General features: G+C 40.3%; 1 long non-coding RNA gene across 1 annotated transcript in view; it reads left to right on the forward strand.

The window, feature by feature from the left end:
- Window positions 1–1,208: 1,208 nt before the first annotated feature.
- Window positions 1,209–21,620, forward strand: part of LOC126606541 (uncharacterized) — a 91,874-nt gene continuing 71,462 nt past the window's right edge. The window contains exon 1 of the long non-coding RNA XR_007617239.1: window positions 1,209–1,353. This is a non-coding gene — a long non-coding RNA (uncharacterized LOC126606541). The remainder of the gene's footprint in view (window positions 1,354–21,620) is intronic.

The raw sequence follows: 21,620 nt of genomic DNA on the forward strand, positions 1-21,620 counted from the left end.
GTATGAGCATATGGTGTCACTGGTTCTCGCATCTAAATAGTAGCATTCCATTCATGAGATCATATCTAAACATGCTTAATAACTCCAGAAAATTGCTTTCTTTGTTATAACATATGTGAGTCCTGGTCTTTCGTGTTTACATCAATCTTCTCACATATACTAGTGTAGGGTGTGTAGTCAGAAAATGTGTGTGAAAATAGGGAGTATCTTGTAAGAAATTGAGCAAATTCTCTAAGGCATGTTACTACATTCAAAACATCGTTTTAATTGGTTAATTGGGAACTAGTAAGTGGCGACTGTGATTAAGTATGTGCTCAAGTGTAAAGATGACCAAAATATGTGGGAATGATGATTTTTAACATGTCATATTTCATTAAAAATCCCTGAGGCAAATGTTGGAAGGTCTAGGTTGTGTTTTGTTTATTTCGTTTGTTTTGTTTTGCTCGAGGACCAGCAAAAGCTAAGTGTGGGGGAATTTGATAGGAGCATATTTATGCGACTGAGTTAGCTTGTTCTCATGCATTTATGTTGTTATTTCTTAGTTACTTATGTATTTTAAGCTATTTTCGTGTGTTTGTAGGTCCATAGGCCTTATGAAGCAATAAGATGCATTTTGGTGCATTTTGGAGCAGTTTTGGGCTTGGAATGAATAGCACATGCATAGAGCAAGGTGGATGGATGAAATTGAAGACTAAAGAGGCTAGGAATGTGTTAAAGAGAAAGAAGAATTAATGTAAAAATGACAAAGAGCTCAGCCACAAAGGGGTGTCACTTCACCATTCACCTTTCCATCATTGCCATGCACCACTATTGCACTCCCTTTGGATTCCTATGCCGTGCATCATCATCCATGTTCCCTCCATTGACTCATTTGTTGCATCATTTTGCCTCCCTTTCCTTTCTCTACCATGTGCACAATCATTCATGTTCCCTAGCTGCAACACCACTCCATTTTACCCCCATGCTTTGCATCATCACTTCACTTTCACCTTTGAATCATTTCAAACACCACTCATTGCACTCAATTGCTACACCATTCCTTGTTCCCTCCATCATTTCATATTTCATGCATCATTGCACTTAATTTCTACACCACTCCATGTTCCCCTCCATTGCCATGCATTTCCTCTATAAAAAGAAGTGTGTGTAATATAAATTGGGTTCATACTTTGTTAGATCATTCACTCCCATTTTAACATAACCTTCATCCAAACACATCCATTCATCTTCACATCCATTCCTCCATACAAACAAACCTTCAAACACTCACCAACACCTTGTGCTGTAGCAAAGGAAGGGAAGGAAAGTGCTTGGACGTGCTTGCTGTCCAACTTGGATCGTTGGAGCGTTTAGGTGTTTTCTTTCTTTTTTTTCTAATGTTTAAATTCATTTCCTTTTGTTTTGTTGTAAATATGAGTGGCTAAACCCCTCTTGGCTAGGGTTGATTTCAAAGCCATGATTATGTGTGCAATATAATTTGATAAATTCCAGTTATGAACTCTTGAATTGTGAATGCAATTGGCTTAACTATTTGATTGATAACTTATTTGTATTTGTTAATTAAGGGTCGACACTTAATTGGCATGCATAAATCCGTTGCTAGAATACAAGGAAGTTTCACATAATCGTTACAAACTTATATTCACATGTAGTGAAGGTCGCTTATAAACGATCGCGTTAAGTTTAATTCCTAGCATGAGTGACATGATGTCATAGTTGCAAGTGCTTTGTCAATGCTTATGATTTTCATTAAACGTAATGATCTTTGATTGTATCTCTATTATGATGTCATGTAGGGAACTTTAGAAGAAGGTTTTGGGTTGTCGAATGATGTCATCCAATCCAATAAAACAAGGAAAATATGAGAGTTAACTAGTGATGTCACGGTTAATTTGGAGCATTGTCGTTCATAATTCAATGAAGTAGTAACTGGAAATCGAGTTGTTTGCATACATATCATGTGTGGAGAAAAAGCCTCTAGCTATCCCATCCATCATCTTATTTCTCAAATTTGTTTTACAATCTGTCTAGTTTTTCATACTTGTTTGTTTGTTTCAACTTTGTCCAAAACTCAATCCCCCTTTACTTTAAAGTGTCTAATTAGTTAGAATCTGTTTTAATTTGTTTTTTTAAATGTTTTGATTCAAGTAAAAGTCAATTTTCGTCCAAAGTCATTCCTAGTGTCTAGTTTAAGTTTATTTAGTTGTTTTAAGCTGTTTTGAGTATTTTAAGTTTGCTTTGAGTCTTGTGAGTCTTGTTAAGTATTTTTAAGTTTAGTTTTATGTTTTTGAGTCAGTTTAGAGGTTATTAGCAAGCCCTCCTAATCCCCGGTCCAGAACGATCCCTACTTATACTTATACTACAGTTGTCAAAAGAGGGTTAAATTTGTGTGTTAAGTTAATTTTCGCATCACTCAACCCTCATATGAGAAGAGCTGGGGGCCCAACTGCCTATATTCTATACATCCAAAGCTCTCCTTGATATTGAAACTAGATACCCGAAGATTGAAAAGCTAATTTTAGCGCTAGTTGTTGCAGCTTGGAAGCTCAGACTTTACTTTCAAGGGTATCCGGTCATCGTCATGACCCAGTACCCACTACGATCAGTTTTGCATAGTCCAGATGCTTCTCAATGAGTAATAAAGTGAGCGTTGGAACTTGGCCAATACAACTTAGCATACCAACCCCGCACGATAATAAAGGCCTATGCATTGGCAAACTTCGTAACATAATTCACCCTAACCTGAAGTACGCAGCAACTCAGTTCAAAAGTGCCCCAGAATCAGTTAAGCACGTCGTAGTTGCACCAGCCCTACCTGCATGAGATTTCTGGCGTTTGCACGTTGATAGATCATCTAACTACCAAGGATCGGGAACAGGCCTAGTTCTTATTACCTCGGATGGTTTGATACTCGAGTAGGCGATCACTCTAAGCTTCAAGGCGTCAAACAATGAAGCAGAGTATGAAGCCTAATAGCAGGTCTCCGATTAGCGAGAAACCTCGCGGTGAAGAAGCTTGCGATCTATTCTGATTCTCAGCTGATCACTAACCAAGCCTCAGGGAAGTACGTAGCAAAGCATCCAAGGATGGCCAGATACCTCAAGAAGGTATGAGAGCGGTTATCGACGTTCCAAGCGTACACACTCACTCAAGTTCTATGAGCAGAGAATGCCCACGCAGATACACTAACAGGCCTAGGCTCTGCTTTAAACCATTAGCTCAAGCGTTCCATCCTAATCGAGTATTTGGAGAATTTGAGCATAGATGAGGAACCAGCAGTCGAGGTGGCACAGATCAACACAACTCCGAGTTGGCAAGATCCCATCATTAACTACTTAGTCAATGGAACGCTCCCTGCAGATAAACTGGAGTTCAGAAAGCTCCAAATGAAGACAACATGCTACTATATGTGGAACAACATGCTCATTTGAAGATCCTTTTTAGGGCCACATATCTACTGCCTATCGTGTAATAACCCGTTGTGATTAATATTACAGATTTAGGAATGAAATGGTATTTTGGTAATTTCATTGAGATTGAGTTAGATATTTTGAATGGGTTACTTTTGGTCTTAATTGGTGCACCACGTGGGGCCCACCCTTTGGTTTTTTTCCTTCAGCCCAAGGACTTCATCCTCTCTCTTCCCTCATCCTAGTGACAACTCTCAGACCACTTTCTCTCATTCTTTCACCTTTTTCATTTTCTCACTCTCGCTCTCGTCTTTCCCCTTATCTGGAAGGCAGAGCTAGCAAACACTAGCACCACCATTGTTGGAGCAACGAGCACCACCACCACTAATGTTGGCTAGCCACAAGCACTACCATGACTTCCTTTCCCTCACTCTGTACCTCTTCCTCTCTTCCTTCTTCCACGGTAAACACCGAGATGGTACAATGGCAAAGTTCGATGAGTCCTACCTTTTCCGACTAAGTAAGGCTTGAAAAACCATCAACCCTTCTTCCTTTTCAACATTCTGGTAGGTTTTGAAGACTATAGGCTGGTTTTGTGGACTTTTGCGACAGAAAACACTTCGGTGAAGCTTTTCAGATTTTGGCTAGAACCTATGGGTTTCATACCATTTTTCTGGCTAACTCCGGCCACTTCTCGAACTCTCATTGGTACGAATCTCTTCCTTGTTCCTTGGGCTTCATTTTGGTATATTGCATGATAGGTTTTAGGTAGGTTTTGGGGTTGAATGAAGCTGGAAAGGGTTCGACTTCCTTCTTCCTTAAAATGGCCAAACCCTGCCTGGAAACGGGTCAAACCCGACTCGAAAACACTAGACTGGCCCAACTTGTTGGGATATAGGACCCGAACACTCAAACCCATTTTTGTGACCCACTGAACCAAACCCAAACCTAGTTGCCCAGGCTCAACCTTGCGACCCAAAACCTCTAGCCCAACCTAAAACCAAGAACCCTGGCCAGAGCATGGGTGTGCATAGTGCCTGTCTTGGCCGGTACGTGGAGCACACGCGTTCCACAGGAGGTACTATGATCCGTCATCGTCCACGGTGACGCTGGTGACTTTTCCAGCGACCCAACTCTGCACGTGGCCGTTCGAGCCGCCGTTGGGCGCGTAAGGGTACCCGTGGTCCCCCCATATGTTTTCGACGTCCTGAATATGTTTATGATGTCCGTTTTCTGAAATTCAATTGTTACAATATAGTTTTATTAATTGGACCCTTTATGTGCTTAGGTACATTTGTTTATAGTATTTCCGTCTTTGCTAATTTGCACGGTTCTTCGACAACGGAGTATTTGTGAGTGGACCCCTTCCAAAAGTCATGATTTTATTATTAGAAATGCATACATGAAAGCATGATTTTATGACTACATGTTATGAAACGTTTATGAGTAAATTGGATTTACACTTTATGAAAATCATGCTTTATCGAATTGACGTTCATTGAAGTTGATAGGATTAAAAGCACACCACAAAGTAGCACACAAATATCCTATTGATTTTCCTTATTAAAGCTAAGATTTGTCAATTGTAGCATATGAAAATAAGGGTCTTTCCCGCAAAAGATTGTTTTATCTAACTACTTAAAATGTCACAAAAACTGGTTGCTGTCCCTACTGACCAGCCACCGAAAAATAATTGTTAGACTGACTTACACTAATCTAAAGTCTACGAAATTTTATAAGAAAACACTAGACACATAGAGCTACACTTCTACAAAGTTTTGGGATTTTTGGAGTTAATTTGCTATTTAAATTAAATCGAACAAAAACAGGACAGAAACAGATATTAAGTAGCTCACAAATTAAGAAAAACGAGTTAGGGGTATTGCTATCCACCACCAAATAATCATGCAAACATGTTATGTTTCATTCAAATTCCTTTTATTTCCGGATGAAGATGCTCAAGTTGGCTCAATGTTAGAACTCAACCTATTACTCTTTCTTACGTAGTATGTTAAGAGAATGGCGTTTTCAACTTAACTTAGTCCCTAGCATGCAATCTAGAATGGCGTGTTCATAGATTTAACAAGTAGAAATCATTAAGAACGAAAAGAGTTTGAGTCATCACAAGGCATCGTAAGCACTGGCGTTGTCTTACTTATCCTAGAAATTGATTCACATGTTAATCGCAATTAACAAGTACTACTCTAGAATATATGTAGGTCCTCATTCGACAAGGGCAGACACACACATATTCATAGCATTAGAATCCTAGATATGCTTACTACGTATGCATCCATAGAAAACAAATAAAGAATTCATCAATGAGACAAGTAGTGAACCAATTTTCATCCATTCATAAAAGTAATTCAATGAAATGTCATAACAAAATTGCAATCATATTCGGGGCTTCAAAACAGCCCCTAACTACTAAAAATTTAGTTACACACAATCCTTAAGTTAAAACAAAAGATAGACATAAGTTTGAGAAGATAGAACCGAGAGAAATCGACCGAGGCCTCCTCTCCCCTTCCTTCCTTCCCCAATGCTGCTTTTAAACCCATTCTTGCTGCATCATTTTCTTCTCCTTAACTCACCCACTAATAGCCATTTAGTGATGACAATAAGTGAGAGGAAATGTGGTAAAACAATTGTAACACTTTAGGTAGCCTTTATGCCAATTACTCCCTCTTAATCCTCATTTTTAATTCCATTTCCTCTTATATTTGAATATGTGTCAGCTGACTTGTTCTTGGCCGCATCAGTTTTGGCTGCTAGATTTATTGGGTTTATTGCTTTCATTGCAGTTACAAACTGCTCAGTGTCTTGGAAACCTTTCAGTGTTAAAACGGCCATAACTTCTTCTAGACAAATGATATTAACAATCCGCGAAATGCTCCAGAAAATAGACATCTGTAGCTTTCCAAGAATATAAGGCTCATTCTCTAATTCATTCTGAGCTATTCGCAACTTGCTTCCAAATTCAGCTGATCTGCACAGGCAGTTTTGACATGTTACTAAAAATCCTACTTGTGCTATTTTTCTTTTATTTGCTTGACAAATCCCACAAAACACAAAAACAAGTAAATAGCTAAAAAATATAAGAAACTAACTAAGAAAAGACAAGTGAATTTGATGTAAAATATATATAAATATGAGCTTATCAGAAGTATTTATGATTATATATATTTATGAACATGGTTTATGATGATGATTTGAACTAGAACGCTCCTATGATTTATGATATGATGTTTGAACTATTGACCTCCGTGAGATATATACATATATTTTGGAAAAACTATGTTCATGATTTTTCTGTTCTTACTTAGTGGTTATCCATACTATGTGCCTACGGGCGATTGATACTTATATTAGCTTCGGCCGGGCGTAGGTTGGTTGCTTCCTCTGGGCATAGGTTGGTGGCTTCAGCCGGAATATATTTATATGATTAAGTTCGATTATGATACCACTACCGAGCACACTATATATGATATTTGTTTTATGAGGTTTTATGGCAGGCTAGAATTTTCAAACGAGTTTTCTAAATCAGGGGGTTAGTACATTAAAGATTAACTATTTTAGTATTGTATTACTTATATATCAACTTGGTCCACTCATGTTTTGTTTTGCGCCCCTCAGAACTTAGAATTGAGGTGTACAATCCTGGAGTCAAGGCACTCCCACATCGGCATCTTTGAGTCCTCTCATGTAGGATCCGTCCCTTTGTTCATTCAACCTTATATTATTCCTTTTTAGTGTCTCGGATTAGTTGTATACTTTGAACACATTCCGCAATTGCATATTCATTATAGTTAAATTTACAAGTTCTATATATGTTAGTTATTTCTTTCTTGTTCTCATGCATTCTAATATGGCTTTGTCATCTTCGGGTGTTGACCAGCATGTGCCTACCTTGGTATTTTGGAGGGTATCAGGGTCGAGCGTGTCAATTTGGTATCAAAGCATGGTTTGTTCAGAGCATATTTAAGATCTTCTGTTACTGTAGTATTGTGTCGGTCATGACATCATTTGGATGTCACGACTTCTAGATTTTGTGTTATTCGGCGTAGTTGTGCAAACCTTCCTCTGTTTGAATTGTCACTTTTTGGTTGAAATACAAGAATTCATGTCAGGATTGTACCTCATCGATGATGAAATGGATTGTTGGACGACTTTCAACATCGGACCGATACTCTGCAACATGCGTTCCTTAAGAATTACGGGTAAAGTCAATTTTACATTGACGTGGCCTGAATTTAGAAATCTCAGTAAGAGGAAGTCTGGTTAAAACCAGCTGAAGATCCGAGATGGCAATGCCATTCTGCAACATGCGTTACCTAGGAATTGCGAGCAGAGTCGGATCTTCATATAAGCATTTGGAATCGGAAAGATTTTAATGGTATGAGTTGGTTAAGACCAATTGGAGAATCGGAACGGTGATGCGACTCTGCGACATGCTTTCCCTAAGAATAGTGGGCATAGTCATATCTACATAGGAGTGTGGTGAAAAGGAAAATCTAAGTGGTTTAAGTTTGGAGATCTAAAAACGGTGATGTTACTCTGCGACATGCGTTCCCTAAGAATGGCGGGCATAGTCATATCTTCATGGAAATTATTCGAAACATGCAAAGTGCATGTTGGAGAAGGCGAGTAAGCAATAGTCATCACGAAGTTAGTACGTGTTAGTTAGTGGGATCAAATCAATGTCCTCTGACTTGTTCCCACTGAGGAAATTTGTGTGGATCCTTAGAACAATTCTTGACGATTGTTCTATCGATAATCTTCTTGCTTACTCCAACAATGAGGTTAGGTTCACTAATCATCGATTGTTAGCTGTACGTCAAATTCTTCAAACGTTGTTTTTGTTTGGTGTATATACTTTTCTTAGGAGTTTCTTTGGTAACAGACGTTATTCTCAACAATTTCCAAATAGGGTTGCAACCGTTGGAAATTGAAAATCCTCACAAGATGTTGTGAAACACAAAATGTCATTGGTCTTGTCAAATCCTATCAGCAGTTCTTAACTATTCTTTGAGCTTAGACCTATTTCCTTTTTGGCTAAGAAACCAATCAACTTTATTTCGATGCGGACGGTGAACGAAGTTTCTAACAATGAGATATTGTCTCATTTGATCGTAGTTCTTACACTTTTCGAATTCTGCAAAGGTACATTATTAAATGTTTAGCTGCACACTGATGCAGGAGGATCGAGTCATGTGTGTGCCTCTTGACAATTAGAACCGCATGATGTGAACCATCATTTCCTTGACCTAAAGCTGGTAACGATCTTCCTTGCTCTAAAATTTGGTGACGTTTTCTTTACAGAGAGAAATGTTGCATCCTTTTTTATCGAAGAAGTTGTTGTGTGTTTTCACACAGAAATGGCTGAGTCGGACACAGAAGATGTGACAACCCGTCCATACTTTTACAATTTTATTAATTTTAAATGAGTGAATTGACGAAAATGCCCTAGAGGCGAGGGTATCAACTTTCGTTGACCAGCTTATAATCAGACTTACAAAATGTTCTTTTAGCATATCCCTGTAGTACTCAACAATACGAATGTGTGGGGGTAAGCAAAATCAAAACTGGAGTTACGATAAGGGTTTTACAGAACTATAAATATGAAAAGTACTTTTGTAAAGATTACTATTTATTATTTCATATATTTCTCATAATTATTATATTATTATTTTAAAATTATTTTGTGAGAAATGAGGGAAGGGAAGGTAATGGACGGAGGAAAGAAAGGAGAAAGCAGAGGGGGATGCTGCCCAATCAGAAATAAGAGAAAGAGAGAGTGACCAACCTAAGAGGAGAGAGGTGTAGAGCACCCAAACGTGACTCGTGCACCCACACACCAAACTCGATTTCGACCCGGATGGTTTTTTGGTGATTCTCATCCATTTTTCAGGCGATTTTCACCCATTCACCACCACCAAACCTTATCACCACATCCCAACATCGATTTCTAGCTTAAATCGATACAAATTGATTGAGATTTCACGAAGAAATACCCCGTGGGTGCCGCGGAAACCCTTGCCCAAGATCCACCAATTATGAAACGTTTTCCTTCAGTTACCACCACCATTAGACTCCCCTTGAGGCTTAGAACAAAGCCCAAACAACTATAGGGGCGGCGGAGCACCGTAGATGATGGATCGAAGCCACCCATTTCAAGGGTTTCTAGCAAGTTCGAGAAAAATTGGAGCTTTTTCCGACCGAATTGGACTTCAGCCCAAGTATGAAAGTTATTATTCTCATTGGGATCTTCATTCCTGTAAAATTTGGCAATTTTTAGAGTTGTTAGATTTTCCGGCTAGTCGGGGCGGCCTATCGCCGCGTGGCCAGTGGGCTGACGCTGCTTTTTAAAGTTAAATTTGATTTTCTGATTTCAATTTGATAACCGTATGTTATAATTCGATAGTTTGAACTAGTACAGAATACTACGCCACTTGACCATTTTATGATTCGACGATCCGATCGTTGGATCGTCACCAAACTTTAATACGTTATAGTAAGTAATATTTGAAGACAATAAGAACATACAGATTTGGAATCCGACATACGAATTTTCCCAAATTGGATTTCTAAGTTTGTAAAATCAAATGTCGATTGCCACTTGATTTCATGATTGGCGGAGATTTGACCGTTGGATCTCGACGAAATTTTAGTATGTTATTATAGAAGCATAGTGTGGACTTTGGGAAGTTACGAATCGGAAATCCATGAGCGGATATTCCAAATTGACTTGTATAGGGTTGTGGACCCTCCTTAGCGTATTTTGATGCCCTGATTCCAAATTCGCACTCCGTTTTCTCAAATTTAATTGTTTTAGTGGATTTTTACTAATGGGTCCTAATATTATGCTTAGGTGCAATTATTATTGGTGACTTCGACTATTCTAGTTTGAATGGGTTCGACTCGACAACATGATATGTGAGTGGGTCTTTTCTTTTATATAGTATATACATATTTGTTAGTTTCCATTTATACATTGGAAAAAGAATTTACTACGTATGCCTAGTTTAGACTAATGCTTATAAGAATTAGCGAAATAATGGAAAATTACGAAGTTATCATAAATCCTACGGATGCACAGGTATGCGTACCTTTATGGGATTCTAATTATGGCCATGTTTAATATTTTATCTATTAGTTTTATGTCGATGTGAATTATCAGATCAATGTGGCATGGCTATATTTAGGTTATTTGCTCATTATTTGCTGCATCGATGTTGGTACTTGCTCGAGCCAGGGCCAGTCTTTCATGTGTATGTGCATATCGCACCGTATGCTCATTTTGGATCCATTGTAAGTGCCAGTCCTATTGTACAGGTTGAAATATGCAACTCCGACTCATATGTGCTGCACATAGCGCCAGTCTTCACATGATTGTAATACCAGAGCGTATATTATTATTAAACCAAGTCCTAATCATGTTAGAATATCTCTGCATGATTTTGTGTGTCAACATGTGTCGATGAGCACCCGATATGATATTTTCCTTATGTGAGATTTTGTGATTATGGATGTCATGCCTTTTTTTACGAGATATTGTGCCATAATGAATTCTTGAGATTTTGCAGGTTATGGTAAGTATTTTCTTACTATGTGTAGTATGTATATTTTGGAAACTATACTTGTTTTACAGTGAGGGGTTATTATGTTTTTGAAAAGGTTTTAACAAAGATTTGTTTCTAGGTCCACTCACCCTTATTGTTTGCCCCTCCATGTTTTATTGCTGAACTTACATGTCGACAAGGATTCTTGGCAAATCTTGGTGTAGACGATTACCTTCGATAGTATAATTCTCACCCAGGTGTCGGCCAGCATAGCTCGATTCAGAGTTCAGGTGGACATTCCGGGTGGGGGTGTGTCAGAAGAGGTGGATAGAACTCATCGGTGAGTTGATTGCACATTTGAGTGCCATCATGGTTAGGCAACTGTCGTAGCTGATGCTTTTAGTCAAAAATCCCATGGATAATTTACCTTCATCCGAGCTATCCATGTCCCACTAGCGTTTTCACTTCGAAGAATTAGCTTTAAGTTAGCATCCAACCCACGGTGAACATTGTCAGTTAACATTTCAGCGTATGTTATGCATGCTTGTAGTACTAAATGGTACCACGGTGTTCGTCCACTTTAGTACTTGTATTGTATGAATGGTTTATTGCTAAATATGTGAGGAAATATCTAATTTACTGATAGGTGAAAGCTGTGAGATGGAAGCCATTAGGCTTATCTCAATCTTCTTCGATTCCTGTTTGGAGGTGAGAAGAAATTTCCATGGTTATCCTTTTTGAGTTGTCAGGGACCATTTGGGGATGCGAACAGAAGCAGACGAGTGTCACCATAGATTTCCTGTACAACCCACCTTGTACTCGTGAAGACTATGATGACGTTTCGATATTTGTGGTCAACTTACTTGTTGTATTATCTACCAGTCCGTGGGTACTATACTTTCAACCAGTTGGAAAAAAATTTCATTATAGACTTCGTTAGACCGACGTCTCGATTACCACTGATTTCGACCATAATCTCAGTTTCACCTCATGGTACTAGAGAGCATTCTAGTCAACTTTGGGTTCGTGTTTACCCTAAAACACTTCGTATCATTTCCAAACCAAAGAGACTATTCAAGAGAACCACTCAAATCCAAAACTTTTAGCCGAAACCATCAGTCATTCAATCACCCATTAATACCTTATTAAGCGAGTCATTACCATTGGTGGTTAAATATCCCTAAGATTATCGTTGTAACAAGTTGTTGTGAATTTTGAAATGGGAAAAAGTTTGAGTTCCCGTCTATCAGATTACTTTTGACTACCACTTGAGTCGAGTCCCCACTCAACCATCTCGACTTGCCACCACAAAATCAAGCTAGCTACTCCCACGTGTTCTTACATCAAAGTTAGCTTTCACTCCTGTCATCATATACTTTAGATTTGTTGGACTTGTTTTTACCTTTAAATTCTTGAATGTTCTTTTAGCCTTCTCAGCATAGCCTTTTGTTGAATTCGAGAGAAATTTTCTCAATGAATCTGCTCACTTAGGCTTTGTGAATCACATTGTTTTGGTTTTTGGTGTATCGTCACTTTTGTACCACATCATGATGCACGTTTCACTTCTAAGTTTTGTGAAGTTTTCGTGAAAGCCTTGAGTACTAAGTTGTTTGTCCTGTATCTCATTTTTAATTGCAGACTATTAGATAGTCTGAACGAACTATATAGATCTTGAAAGACGTGTTGCGTTCCTTTGATTTATGGTTTCTGAATGATTAGATTTTGCATCGATCTCTTTTGGAGTAGTTACGACGATAGTTCTTTTATTTCTAATTTGAGTATGGCACTATTTGAGACTTGGTTTGATTGATTCTGTTGGCAGCACTGGTTGGATAGTGGAGTTTTGCGAATTGGTTTTTGGATGTTTGATTTATTTTTGTTATGAGAAACTGTGTGCTTTTGTTATTGTCAACTTGGTGTTGGACAAATGGTAATGTTTACACCTTTAGGAAATTACTACTTGTTTATCAACTCAACAATGTGTTGTTGACATCGCGGGCGGCCGACTGTAATATCGATGACTTATTCTTTGGGTTCGTTAAGCAAATGGGCAGGTAGACCAATATACGATAGTTGTTACTATTTAGTTATTGTTGGGGCTCGACCCAAAGACACACACACTTGTCTTCGGAGTATGTGACGTTATGAATGCTTAGGTGAGACCCACTTTCATTTTCAATTTTGATTTTCAGTACAAGTATTTTGTTTTACCTTATATTAGTTATACATTGTATTTTTGACATTACAAATGTTTGGTTGAGTCATTTCCATTTTCACTGTTAAGTTCAGTACGAGTTTTTTGACCTCTATGTTAGTACATATCTATTTTGATGTTATCGTATTATATGTACATACTTTTGACCTTATGTTATTATATATTTTTGACATTATATCTTTATAAAGTATGTTTCTACTTTTATACTGATGGGGGAAGAAGGTATGAGCTTGGAGGCATCAAAGAGAAACCATTGCAACCCGCTCACGACGGTGTGGCATATTCTCTTTGATGCAATCGCTCTGACTTGATTTCTTTATATATATATATATTCTTCTTCCTATCTTCGAGTCTTGAGTATAACAAGTTATTTCAAATTTCGGGACAAAATTTTCTTAACGGGGGTAGATTGTAACAACCAGTCCCGATTAATATTATGGATTTAGGAACGGAAGGGTATTTTGGTAATTTCATTGGGATTGGGCTAGATATTTTGAATGGGTTGCTTTTGGTCTTAATTAGTGAGCCACGTGGGGCCCACCCGTTGGTTTTATCCCCCGGCCCAATGACTTCATCTTCTCTTCCCTCCTCCCCGTGACAACTCTCAGACCATTCTTTCTCATTCTCTCACCTTTCTCATTTTCTCACTCTCGCTCTTGTATTTCCTTCTCTAGAAGGCAGAGCTAGCAAACACTAGCACCACCATTGCCGAAGTGGCAAGCACCACCACCACCAACGTTAGCTAGCCACAAGCACTATCATGACCTCATCTCTATCACTTTATACCTCTTCCTCCCTTCCTTTTTCCATGGCAAGCACCGAGAGGGTGCAATGGCAAACTTCGGCGAGTCCTACCTTTTTCGACTAGGTCAGGCTTGAAAACCCATCAACCCTTCTTCCTTTTCAATGTCTTGGTAGGTTTTAAAGACTATAGGTTGGTTTTGTGGACTTCTGTGACAAAAAACACTTCGGTGGAGATTTTCCCAGATTTCAACGAGAACCTGTTAGTTTCATACCGTTTTTTTGGCCAACTTCAGCCACTTCTCGGACTCTCATTGGTACAAATCTCTTCCTTGTTCCTTGGGCTTCATTTTGTATATTGCATGATAGGTTTTAGGTAGGTTTTGGGGTTGAACAGAGCTGGAAAGACTCCGGCTTCCTTCTTCCTCAAAACGGCTAACTCAGCCTGGAAACGGGTCAAACCTGACTCAAAACACTAGACCGGCCTAACTCGTTGGGCTATGGGACCCAAACACTCAAACCCATTTTCGTGACCCATTGAACCAAACCTAAACCTAGTTGCCCAGGCCCAACCTTGTAGCCCAAAACCCATGGCCTAACCGAGAACCCTGGCCAGCTCGTGGGCGCGCGTAAGTGCCTGTCTTGGCTGGCACATTGAGCACAAGTGCCTTCACCGGAGGTACTGTGCTCTGTCGCTATCCATGGTGGCGCCGACGACCCCACTAGGCGTGTGGCAGTGCATGGTCGTTCGGGCGACGAGTGAAGGCGTGTGCGGCGGTGCGTGGGGGTACCCACGGTCCCCCTTTATGTTTTTCGATGTCTTGAATCCGTTTATGATGTCCGTTTTCTAACATTCAATCATTACACTAAAGTTTTTTATTAATTTGACCCTTTATGTGCTTAGGTGCATTTGTTTATGGCATTTCCGTCTTCGCTAGTTTGCACGGCTTTTCAAAGATAGAGTATCTGTAAGTCCCCTTCCAAAATGCATGATTTTATTATTAGAAATCCATACATGAAACATGATTTTATGACTACATGTTATGAAGCGTTTATGAGTAAATTGGATTTACGCTTTATGAAATATCATGCTTTATCGGATTGACGTTCTTTGAAGTATTTATGATTATATATACTTATGAACATGGTTTATGATGATGATTTGAGCTAGAATGCTCCTATGATTTATGATACGATGTTTGAGCTATTGAGCTCCGTTGAGATATACACATATTGTGGAAAGACTATGTTCATAATTTTTCTGTGTTTACTTAGTGGTTATCCATACTATGTGCCTACGGGTGATTGATACTTATATCAGCTTTAGCTGGGCGTAGGTTGGTAGCTTCGGCTAGAAGATATTTATATTAGCTTTGGCCAGGTGTAGGTTGGTGGCTTCAGCCGGAAGATACTTATATATGGCTTCAGCCGGGCATAGGTTGGTGGCTTGAGCCGAAATATATTTATATGATTGAGTTCTATTATGATACCACTACCGAGCACACTATATATGATATTCGTTTTATGAGGTTTTATGGCATGCTAGGGTTTTCGGAAAACCTATTAAATATTACATTAGACGAGTTTTCTAAACCTGGGGGTTAGTACGTTAAAGATTATCTATTTTAGTATTACTTATATATTAACTTGGTCCACTCATGTTTTGTTTTGTGCCCTCTTAGGACTTGGAATCTAGGCGTACAATCTCAGCGTCAGCGCGCTCCTGCATCAGCATCTTCGAGTCTTCTCGGTGTAAGACCTATCCCTTTGTTCATTCAACCTTATATTATTCCTTTTTAGTGTCTCAGATTAGTTGTATGCTCTAAATACGTCCCACAATTGCATATTCATTATAGTTAAATTTACAAGTTTTATTTATATTAGTTATTTCTTTCTTGTTATCATGCATTCTAATATGGCTTCGTCATCTTCGGGTGTCGGCCAGCACGTGCCTATCTTGGTATTTGGTGGATATCAAGGTCGGACGTGTCATATCGCCTCCCGACGACTTGAAGATTCTTAGTCGATCCACGAAGCTCTTAACGCTAGCTACTACTGGCTAACCATGCATCAAGATGCCAATAAGTGTGTACAAATGGGTGACAGCTGCCAGTACTTCAAGCCAGCGAATTCCACCCGCAGACGAGCCCTTGCCTATTAATGCAGTGTGTGATAGGACATAAAGCGTTTCATATAAGTCGAAGCCGATGACAGAGGCATGATGATCGTAGCAACTGACTACTTTACAAAATGAGTCAAAGCCAAACCTATGACTACAACCACCCAGACGGACATAGAGTACTTCATATGGTAGAACATCATTTGCCACTTCGGTATCTCTCACTCCGTCATCATAGACAATGGTCTACAGTTCGTGGGAAGAAGTTTGGCGAGGTTCTTCGAAAAATATGGCATCATGCATCACATGTCCACGCCTCGGTATCTGCAAGGTAACGGGCATGCCGAGGCATCTAACAAGATCATCATCGACTGTTTCAAGAAGTCCCTCTTAGAAAAGAAGGGCAAGTTGCCAGATGACCTCCCTGTTCTGTGGGCGTATCACACCACCAAGAGGCGAGCAACCAGCGAAACTCCATTCTCCTTAGCGTATGGCTCTGAGGTAATCATTCATCCCAACATCATGGTGCCAAGCATCAACATTGTACTGCCGAATTTTGAGCAGAACGAGAATGAGATGGCCATAAACTTAGACTTGGCAGATGAGGAGTGCAAAAAGGTAATCACTCGCATTGTGGCTTATTAGCAGCATCTCATTTCCAGCTATAACAAAAGGGCGAAGATCCAGAAATTCCAGCCAGGAGACTTAGACCTCAGAAAAGCCTTCATCACCGCCCACCGGGAAGACTCCAAAAAATGGCTCATATCTAGAAAGGTTCATACAAAATCAGCTGAGTAGGCAAAAGGGGCAACTACTCCCTCACCACTATAAGTGACAAAAAGATCGAAAAACAGTGGAATGCCTACAACCTGAGAAAGTACTACGTGTGACCTCTCATCATTCTTTAGACCCTGTTCAAGACAAATAAAGTTTGAAGACTCAAGCAGCTCGACGAACAAGACCTCGCATGCCGAGGATTATCAGTTGTTATGCCATTACTGTTTACAAGCAAAGTTAATACATTTCTCTATTTTCAATGAAAATTGAAGGAATTATTCACAAGCCTATGCCGAATGCATAAACAAACTGAACCTCTATGTGACAGCAAAAAACGCCTCTACCCTTGCAGACATGGCGTGTGCTCTCCAATAAGGAGAAGGTAAACTAATCCGGAATATCCAGACATGGATGGGTTGTACGACTACTCAGTTTCTCCTGAATGCAACGACTACCTGAGCCAAATGACTCCCAAAATTGGCCACAATAGTCCTTCTCCTAGAATAGACTTAGCCGACTGAATGATTCAATTATGCAGGATCCCGAGTCTCTAACTAGAAGAGACGTTAACTGCATGATTCTTGCCAATGAAAAAATTTGTGTGACTAGATGGTTCGTCCTTGACGTGCAAGTCTTTATGAACGTAGCTTGGTTTTAAAGTGTTGCAATTCAAGTTAAGCGACGTGCGAAATCAAGTTATAACTTGGAAGGAAATGGCCTATGAGGTGAAATTCTGCCTACACCTTACACCTAAAATGCCTCCAAAAGCTAGGGACGACGCCTGAAATGGTCTCACGGGTCATCTACTTATGTAAGTAGGCAGCCCCAGGCAATCAGTAAGCCGAGACTTACACCTGCTATGACTACGCAACCTGTCTGCTTATTTAAAAACAGCACTTTCGGCCGACGGTTTACGATTTAAGTTTTGAAGGCACTAAAGTCAAGGTATAACTATAACAGCTATGAAGATTTCCTCTACTTTCTACGAGAAGCATATGTCCAGCCATCGGCTCTATAAGTTAAAAACTTCGCAGCACACCCCGGGAAGGCCAAGGCTTGTGCAGCCGCTAAAGCCGAGGTATGACTATAGCAGCTACGCGGATTTCCTCTTCTTTCTACTAGAAGCATATGTCCGACCATCAGCTCTATAAGTTAAAAACTTTGCAACAAGCCCCGGGAGGGCCAAGGCTCGTGCATCCATTAAAGCCAAGATTCATGACAATAACAGCTATGCGAACTCGCCAGCTTCCTTCGGAGGCTGAGAGTTCGACCGCCGACTCTATAAGTTAGAAATCTCTCATTTTTTTTCTCTTACAGGTAAAGCTCATTGAGCCTCAAAGCTAAAGCTAAAACCTAAGTGATGACGTGGGATCAATTGCTTCATTGAAGCAGCTTACTCAACCACATGTCCTATGGTAAAGTTTTGCAAAAGATATGGCGAAATAAAAGGATGAATTAAAGCAAGGAAAGTTGTTTATTAAATTTCTAAGCAAAAAGACTATTCATTGGCAGCTTGCACAACTACTGGTCCTTCGACTACCACACTTTTAGCAGTCATTTCGCTCTGAGCAGCCAAAGCTTCCATCAGCTCATCCTTCGCCATCCATGCTTGGACTGCTTGACCCCTAACTGCTCCACCAAAGGCAACCTCAAACGAGAAATCAAGTAGATCAACTAAAGAAATAGAGGAAAGTCTCGAAGTCATTCTTGGAAAACTCATAATCCGATGGCCTACCCTAAAGGTGGTCTATATAGCTAAGCTTGTAGGAATCAGCCTAATAAGAAGCAAATCCTACTTCGTGACTAGCTTTTTCGTTCTTCAGCTGCATATTTTCCTCAATAAGCCCAGTGTAAGCACCCTGCAGCTCATCCAGTTCCTTTTTCAGGTTTTCGCTAGCATACTGCGCACCTTGCAGATCCACTTCCTTGGACTCTAGCTTACTGGCAACATCCTTGAGACGAGACGCTTTAACATGCATAAAGACAAGCTTCTCTTCCTTGGCAAAACAAGCAAATCGTAACTCCGAATTGACAAGTTCAAGGTCCTTGACCACCAATGCAAAACAATTGACTTCCTTCTCTGCAGCTTCCAACATCACTTGAATCGCACTAAACTTAGCCTTCAAATGGGCGATCTCTTGGTGAGCGGTCTCCAGTTACACAGAAGTGGGGGTAGAGATATCAGACCCCTTCAAAACGGCAAGCAAAGAGGACCTCTTCGAGTAGGCAGAACGTTTCGTAAAAGAGTTTTAGCGGACGAAAACTTTCCTAACACTATCAACGAACTTGGTGTATGCATCAACATCCTCAAGCAAGTTAACCTTGAGCAGCGCACAAACCTTGAGAAACTCTCCAGCCTTAGACTCGGTGGATTTCTCATAACTACCAATGCGAGCAGATTTCCCTTTCTCAGCAGACGAATCAATCACAACAAAATGAGGAACAGGCTTAGGCGTCACCTTAGCAGTAGAATCCACCTTCCTGCTCTTCATAGCGTTGAGCCTCTTAGAATCCGAACTGGACTTAGCTCTCAATGCGTGCTTCAACACAAACCCAGACATCGGAGGCACCATCGAACCTTTCACTGGGCAATCTTTTCAGTAATGGACGTGGCTACCTTTGGAGCAACAGGTTTCACAGGATTAGACTCAACGATTTTTTTCATCCTCTTGGGAGAAGTAAGATCGATGACAAGCTTCTCAGCAGCAGACGAGCCTCCGCGAGCAACAGAAAAAGTCATTGGTTTCTTCTCAGTTGAAGGCTCATAAGCAGGTGAGGAAGATCTTTTTTTTCCACCCTTGTTGACAGCAGACTCTACAACAGCGATCGGATGAGCAAATGCCTCATCCTTTATCTGCTTTATCTTTTCTTTTGGAGGCAGCTCACCTCTTTTAACGAATAGGGATGAGTAGCCAGCGCCACTCCCGGTACTCAATAGGAATGCCTAAGGCGATGTGCACTTTCTTCATATCCGTCAAAGTTCTTGGAGTTGAGCCAAATTCGGAATCTACACAAAGTAAGAAGGACGATCAGTAAACTGAAGTCATGGAGCAGCTCAACAAAAATTCAAGCAGGCCAAGAATAAAGCAGTTCACTTACCACTGATAAAGGCAGTCGGAACACGCAGCTTAAGAGATGAGTCAAACTCTCACTTTCCCCTAACCTCCAAGGTGTCTCTTGCCCACTCATGATCACCTTTGTAGGAAACATCAAGCAGTCTATGACGAGACCTCAGCTGCCCCACACCTTCTTTATAGCCAATTTCGAATAAGTATGAGAACTCATTTATGGTCAAGCCAAGATAAAAAAACCTGCACAAGTTCGAGAACCCCACAATCGCATGAACTGCATTCGGTGAACACTGAGCAGACGCACATTTCATTGAGCAGATCACCTCCTGGAAAAGACGCGACATGGGAAAAGTAAATCCCAACATGAAGTAATACAGATGGAATAGGATAACCCTTTTCCTAGCAGTGGCATCCTCGCCGCATGGTTCATGTGACGCGAACCCTTGATGGATTCTCATGCTTGTACAACTCAAGAAAATCCCGAAATAGCTCATCGAAATTGATCTTGACATGTGTGCCTTGAAGTAGCCCACCTTACCGAAAAAACCACCTTGAAGGTACAAAGGTGGAGGATATTCGTCACTTTTGCAATCAAATGAACACATTTCAAAATATCTGCAAAAAGTACGAAGAAAAATATTTAGAATGCAGCTCGCGAGAATGAGAAAAAAAAAGGACTACAGAGCCCAACGCCCTAGCGCCAGGCTCCATGGCCCAAACCTGGCTCTTTCTCTCTCTCGCGCCCAGTGCACCACAGCCGGTCCAATAGCTTCTCGACCCAGTCCACCTGCGAGGGGGTGTGAATGCCCCATGCCTCTCTCCCTCTTCTCTAAGCTCCAGCAGGCCCAAGCCCAGCTCCACACCCCTACACCCTTGGCCCATGCTAAGCCGAGTTCTTGGCCGTTCCTCGCACCGCACCACCACCAGCCCCATGGCATCCTTGCCACGTTAGTCATGCCTCATTGGCCCTCGCCGAGCCAATTTTTCAAGTCCCAAGACTCCAAAAAAAATTCAAGAATAAGAAAATTCAAATTTTTCTTACCTTGGTGCGGCACAAAGAAAAAGAACAACAATGAGAGACGACTCTTTGCAAGGGCAAGAGAAGAAGAAAGCTAGGGGATGGGGAAGAAAATTTTCCTCTGGCTTCTCTCTTCCTTTTTAGAATGATGATTGTTCTCCAAATTTATTTAATCCCCTGCTTAAGGCATAATTAAATAGGTATTGGGGGCAATTGGTTTCCTTTTCTTAGAAGAAGTCTATCTCCAAATCAAGAAAGGAGATCAAGTTCAAATTGGGAAACAACTTTACAAGCCTATGCAGCTTAGGATTTCTACACCTACTGCCTTTTTCCTACATGTAGCTCAGCAGGTGTAGGGGCATTTGTGGAACAAAAAATAATCCCAAAAATTCTAGAGGCGACACGTGGACTTTTGCTCAAGTAAGACAAGATTGCCCTCAATAAATGGGCAGGCTCCTCAAATACTCCCACACACAGCTCACACCCCTGAAGGTCCCAGCAACTAAATACAACTGCCCAAAGCTCACCTGCCTTTGGCAAGGAAAAGTCAAAGCATTAAAGATAAGGATTAATTACCCAAATCCTATTTTTAATACATTCTCAATTGACGAATGACTCCAACCAAGTAAGTACTCGCAATTTAAATCAATTAGGGATAATTACTCCATTATCTCAAGATATTATTTCCTATTTAATATCTTGAGAAT

This window comes from Malus sylvestris, chromosome 16 (assembly GCF_916048215.2).
Source record: "Malus sylvestris chromosome 16, drMalSylv7.2, whole genome shotgun sequence".
Classification (NCBI taxonomy): Eukaryota; Viridiplantae; Streptophyta; class Magnoliopsida; order Rosales; family Rosaceae; genus Malus; species Malus sylvestris.